Source organism: Epinephelus fuscoguttatus, linkage group LG8, assembly GCF_011397635.1.
Source record: "Epinephelus fuscoguttatus linkage group LG8, E.fuscoguttatus.final_Chr_v1".
In the NCBI taxonomy this organism is placed as follows: Eukaryota; Metazoa; Chordata; class Actinopteri; order Perciformes; family Serranidae; genus Epinephelus; species Epinephelus fuscoguttatus.
Window position 1 is genome coordinate 26,631,199 of NC_064759.1, and position 7,044 is coordinate 26,638,242.

Here is a 7,044-nt window from a genome sequence, read left to right on the forward strand (position 1 = left end):
GGCGATTCCCTGGGGCACCGCCGGAAGTGAAGGGGTTGAGCGATTCTCGAGGCCCCTGCACTTCCGTTAGTCGAAAAACTACGGGCAGTGCCTCCAGAGGTAAAGGAAGAAAAAAAAAAACGATGGATTTCCAGATTGCTGCTGCACTGATTCTTTTTTTTCAGTTTTCCAAATATTGTGATCATTTTATTTCTGGTGTTATAGCATCAGGTGGGAAAAGTAAGCTCATCCCTGATGAGGTCAACCACAAACATTATCCCTGCACTATCACGCCGGTAGCGTCTTATTAAATCACTGTCGTTCAATATACGGAGAATATCTCTCCTTCCTCTCTCTCTTTACTTTCTGTCTCTCCTCTTAAAGGGAAATTTTGGTTTATTTCAACCTGTCTCCTATCGTCCTAAATTTGTTTCAAGTGACTAGTGACATAGAAATAATAGTTAGCATGTTAGCCGTTAGCCTAGATACAGCTGTAACGTCAGACCTGTTAAAACGTAATTGAACGGGCATCCTTTCAAGTGCAAAGTTAGTCCACTAAACAAGCTTTTTCTCCACAAAGACCGCCTCATATCGTTAGGATAAATGTCAGAGAACATATAGAAAACGACATGTAAACGTGTGGTGCCATGTTTGTTGTTTACCATTTAGCTAAGGCTGCAACCGGTCCCATTCCTTGCAACAGAGGTATTCCTCTTCTGTGGGCATTGGGGCACAGCATTCACAGGTAACGTTACACCACCAATCTCCAGAGCTAAAGCCTTCCAGCAGCCATTCCTCCGCTGTCGTCCTCCACCTGTTGTGCCTCTCTCTCTCTCTCTTCCTCCGTTCTTCAATTTCACGAAGCTCTTCGTCAGTGTATTCTGGCTCAAATAAATAAGGGCGGCCATAAAAATCTGCAAAATCAAATTCCTCCTCCACAAAGTCGAAGTCTGGCAAAAAGTCAGCCATTATTCTATAAATCTTTCATAAAATAAATTAATGAACCTTTCAGGCTACTGTCCGGTTCTGCCTTGCAGCTGCTGTGGCTTGGCAGGCACCGTATGAGATCGCTGCTTGTTCTCGCGATATTTCGGCTGCGCTTTGGGAAGCAGATGTAAATGGTAAACACACCGTAAGGTAAGACAACAACTCTGAAGACCACCTAAATGTGGAATGTTAGTATATAGGCTTTCCACATCGAGAGGCGATCCCTTATTTATTTGAGCCAGAATACACTGACGAAGAGCTTCGTGAAACTGAAGAAGAGGGATACCTCTGTCGCAAGGAATGGGACCGGTTGCAGCCTTAGCTAAATGGTAAACATCAAACATGGCACCACACCGGTAAGGTAAGACAACACGTTTACATGTCATTTTCTATATGTTCTCTGACATTTATCCTAACGATATGAGGCGGTCTTTGTGGAGAAAACGTGACGTCACTAAGAGCTACTTTTGGTCTTAGGATTCTTTGTGAATACAGGCCCAGGACACTAAAACTAAGGTGTGGCCCCGACACATGCAAATAGACAAAAAGACATCGAAATGAAGAAAACATCATCAGTTTCACAGCTTACGTGCAAAATAATGAAACACACCACAAATATAGAACATACAACCAATGGACACATACGCTCAGTTGCCGTTCTATTAGCTACAGCTATGACTAAAACTAATGCAGTCTAATACAACAGTTCTGCGATACCTCCATGCAACCTATGTTCAGGTTTTGTTGAAAGTGTTTTAGACAGGTGTTGATTCAACATGATCCTTTTGAAGACAGGCGTTTCTATGATTTTGTCCACACCGTTCATATCATTGAGGACACATGGATCACTACAGATGGACATGTTGGAGATATTTTGTGGATTCAATTTTGTGTTCTTGGACGTTAGTCTGGGGCGCCGTCTGCTATTAGGTGTGCTAGCCGCTCCCCCGCCAATCTCCGCAAAGGATGTGAGGACTCTAAAACTTCACCAGGGCCTCCATCGGCATATGGGTGAGTAGATAATGGCTGCATTTTCATTTTTGGGTGCACTATACCTTTAAGAACATATGCGTACATTATGTATATGAATGTATATGCATGTGTAGAAATATATGTAGAGGCTTTAAAATAAAGGTTCAATAAGATTATTTGAGTGTCAACTTGTTTCACAGAATGATGACTCGAGCTGTGGTCTTTGTCTGGTTGTCTGTTTTAGGACAGACCAGTGGCCATTCTGGTGAGATTATTCTTTAAATTGGTTCAATGAAATTAATGATAATGATTTTTAGCATTTTACTACTGTAAAAGAGCAGTCTGAAGTTCTATGTCCAGGGATCACAGTGAGAGTTTAATCAAGTAATGACAACCGTTTCTTTAATACCTTTGGTCGAATCATCTGTGACTTGCTTTCCTCAAACTGTCTTCAATAACAAATGCTGTAACTTTGTCCAGGTACTAATATTGCTAGACATGGAAAAGCAACTCAGTCCTCCGTGGTGTGGGATGGCCCCCCTGAAAAGGCAATTGATGGAAATCAGGCAAGCATCTATGGACAAGGATCCTGCACCCACACACAAGGACAAAGAAAACCATGGTGGAGACTGGACCTCCTGAGAACATATAAGATTAACACTGTCACCATCACCAACAGAGGAGATTGTTGCCACGATCGGCTTAATGGTGCTGAGATCCGCATTGGAAACTCTCTCAATGACAATGGCAATGCTAATCCCAGGTAACAGCACTTTCTATCTTATATTTGGTTTGAACATCTTACATTGATTGTATATGCCACAGGAAATCAGTGCACTGGATATCTACATATATTCCCCATAGAAAGCCATAGTTTTCACAGCAAATGCATCATCACTATTCAAATAAAACTACTGCTGAGAACTATGCATAGTTTATTATCTGGTAACACAGTTTTACACATAATTCTGTTTCATGTTCATTTTCTTCAGGTGTGCTGTTATCCAGTCTATCCCAGCTGGGACCTCCAAAAATTTTATGTGTAATGGAATGCAGGGCCAGTATGTGAACATTGTGATTCCTGGAGGACCAGAGTATCTGACACTGTGTGAGGTGGAAGTCACCGGGACAGAATCAGATGATGCCACTGAATATGTGTGTAACTGAGTCTGAAATGATTCCGCCTTTTCATGTACACGTAATTTTGAAGCTGATCTTTGCTTGTTTCTGCTTCTTTTGCATATTTGAATATTAATATGGGCAATTTACCATTATAGCAAATTTATAATTTGCTTTACAGTACCGGAAATCAAACACACCTTGCGCCTGGATTTATGACAACGTTGTTGCTGAACAGTCATTTGAGGTCCTCTCACATGATATTCAATAACTCCTACGTTCCCATGTTTCTTACTTTGGATATATTTTTTACTGAAAACTCTATTTCTTCAAGATGATATTTATGCTCTTATGATAAACAGCTGTTCATTGCAAAAAAGAGCAGCAGTAAAAACTCTCGCTCACTTCGAATCTTGTTACATTTATGTAAGAACTACCACTAGTTAATAAGGGAAACTACTGTCCCTGTTAATGGCAATGGTTGTAATGACCTCTTGTCATTATGAGAGATAAATTCGTCCCCTGATTATGCTTCTTTATTGTCTATATTGTGAACCCTGATCTGTAATGGACATTAATTTATAGTAAAGCCAACACAAGGTCTCTGGGATAATAATAATAATATACGCATTGTGGCATCTATGTACATGTATCTGATTTATTTAGTGTGCTTTCTGGGAGCACTGGGGTATTTTCCACTGTTAATCAACAATTCACTTTATCCCAATCCGTCTCTCCTTTCCCATTTTGTGTCTTTCATCTATTTCCTCCTCCTACTGTCTTTCCCTTTTCTCTCCTTTCACTTATGTTTTTCATTTCCTTGTTTTCTCTCTCATGTCCTCTTATTGTATCTTTTAATTTCTCTCCCACTAACCACCTCTCCTTCTCTCCATCTCAGGTCTCTTAATAAGGTCTAATACATGCAAGCCATTGGCTTGTAATGTGTACTCCATATAGACCAAACGGGTGCATCATTAATCTAAGCCCCTTGCCGTGCTAGCTGTGTGTAATGGTAACTGGATAACACATTGTTTCCTGTGTGAGCCAGGGCATCCATATTATCTACCGTCACTCCTTAATAAATTACACCTGGAGATGTGGCATTTTGTCTCTGTGTGCCAAAGCATTGTGTTGCTAGACTTCCCTGGTGGATGAATGAATATAATACAAGTGTGTTCTTTAATTACTCCCTCCTCTCTCTTGCTAACACCTACATATACTTTCGATCTCTCTGTCTTAGGATTTCACCGGGTTACACATGCATAATAGACTTTATAAAATCTATAAAGACCTGGATATTATAGAAAACTATGCACTATTCTAAGACAATTGCAGTGAGCAAACTGGCTGATTTAAAAATGTTGAACTTGACTGGCCTTTTATAATTTTGGTCAGAATGCCTTCGATCTCGTAGTCATAACAAATATTACAGTGTGCCAGTGGACCGTACTTATCTACAAACACTGACTATCTGGAAAATAAATACTCCATATTTTGGGAAATGCATCATCAAGTTTCTTATCTATCTGGATTTAGATTAGATATTGGTGAAGTTGGGTTCTCATAACTGGGTACATGTGGGATTCAGCTTCAGGTTGGCATAAAGCAAAGACCAATGTAGGAAACTATGGCAAACACCACTGGCAGCAAATTATAACATCTGTGTATTAATGTTAATTCTGTAATGGCTAAAATGAAACTTGGCTGCAAACAAGAATGGCAACTCTGCTCAAGAGAAACAACTGACTGCTTCACATCAATCTCAGGAAAGTTTTCAATTTCAGCCCAGACGCCAGAAGAAAATGTTGGCATTGAACTTTTCTTCAAACCACAAATACAACATTTCCCATTTCACAGTTATCATATCCATGTTTCTAAAGACGTATTATAATTAGATATTAAATATATAATACTTCCCCGTGACAAAGTTTCTGGAGGAGATGGTGGATGTGGGTCACCTAGGTGAGACACCTGCCAGGCTACAATCTGCTGTTTTAGACGAACAAATATAACAAAACAAGTCATGGACTTGAGTGTTTGTAGCGGCCCGTCAGTGTATTTATATCAGCTTATTGGGCTCGAAATCTGCAGTTTTCCAATGGCTATTTAGGCTCCAACCATGGATATTTTAAAGCAACCAGTTGGTATGTTTCCATTTGCTTTTTTGGCCCCAAACACGGTTGTTCTGTCACCACCTGTCTACATTTCTCCAGTAACTTTTTAGACTCCAAACGTAGGTGTTTTCAGGTGTAGTGCCACAAAAAGTGGTCTTTTTTTACCAGGACTTTTTTGCATTTCCTGCCTGGACACGAAAAGTTTTGTTTTACTGAGACATCACTGCTTTTACTGCTAGGATTGCACTCCCAAAACAGGGTATTTAAAGGCGCTGTATGTAAGAATGTGGCCAAAACGGTTACTACACTCAAATTCAAAATACTGCCATTAGTCGTGTCCGCCCCGCCTCCCCTACAGATTCGAGGTTGCTGGATAGCGGCACGCTGGAGACTGATTTCTTTGCCCACGGGCGCCTGCTGTGGCAGGGCCGCGTCGCCGCGTCCTTGATCTTCAGTTTTCCAGCGGACCGTTGGAGCAAGTCCAGCTTCTCTGCTGCTAACGCTGCTGCCGGGATACAGCTGAGGAGGAGCCAGCTGATAATGCCATGTACCGGGACACTGCTAATGCTGCTTGCCGTGTTGCTGTAGCTCAGTCGTAACTGTAACTGATGCTGAGACTCTACTGACTGTGTGACTGGTAGATGGCGGTGGGTGGCGCAACAGGCCAAAACACAAATTCAAAACATAAACATGATTTGCGGACTGTAAAATATTTTTTTAAATGTGAATATTCTGGCCGTACTATTGTTGTTGGTGAGATCAGTATGTTATATGAACATTATTCCTTAGTCTCTGTGACATATTAGGAGGATTTTACAACTATTTGCTTTAGATTTCTTACATATAGTTCCTTTAAGGCCAAAACATGATCTCTTCTAAATCCAACATTAAATGCAGCATGGCACCAATGTAGTGCGAATGTAACGTATCCATGGTTTGCGGAAACACACAGTGCCTACACTTCTTCTGGGAATTGGGGTGCCCATTTAAAGTTTATGCACATCATGTCAATGTATTTCTATTATCAACTCAATGGCTGAAAAGTGCACAAAGCTTTAGTGTTGGGGCAAATAACTGAAAAAAATAATAATGCGTCTTGTTGTTTTCCTCATATTCAGGTTGTAGATACACTTTTTAAACATGTTGAAAACTGCAACAGCTTTAAGGTTGTTATAGGGCATCTTTGATGTTGGCTAGATGTTTTGCACTGAGCCAGGCCTCGGACCAGTCCCTCAACTTAACGCACAGAAATGAAACTGATGTTGATCTCATCTATTTCCCAAAATGAGAATTCCTTAAAGGACTTTGAGAAGGGCATTTTGTTATGACTTGCAGTGCTTACTGTGATCTAAGCAGATTGTGTAATAGGCTCTTTAACCTTGTACTCTTTAAAGTGTTTCATTTGTCCCAGGGCGCATCATAGAAATATTCTCATCAGCCATGTCATCTAACTACATCACTCCCTAGAAATAAATAAAAATTTATAAAACACCATCTGGAAGAATTCGGTCCTCAAAGTGACCCCAGTGAAATGAAAAAAAAAAAAAACTTCCGCCTTTCGATTTTCCTCTCTCTATTCCTGTTACCTCTTTACCATTGCTTAATTTCCAGTTAGCCAAAGGTGTGTAAAGAACCTTTTGTCTTTACTAGCAAATGGCACCCTGTGGTTTTATTTATGTGGGGTTTAGTAAAATATAGGGTTACAGCCCCATGGTAGTCCCAAAATGGGGTTACTGCTTATTAATCTCTGTCAAATGCACAGTTAGACGTCTGCAGAACAAGCACACACACACACACACACACACACACACACACACACACACACACAATTCCACATAAGAAATCTCATAGATTTACAGACACACATGCACAC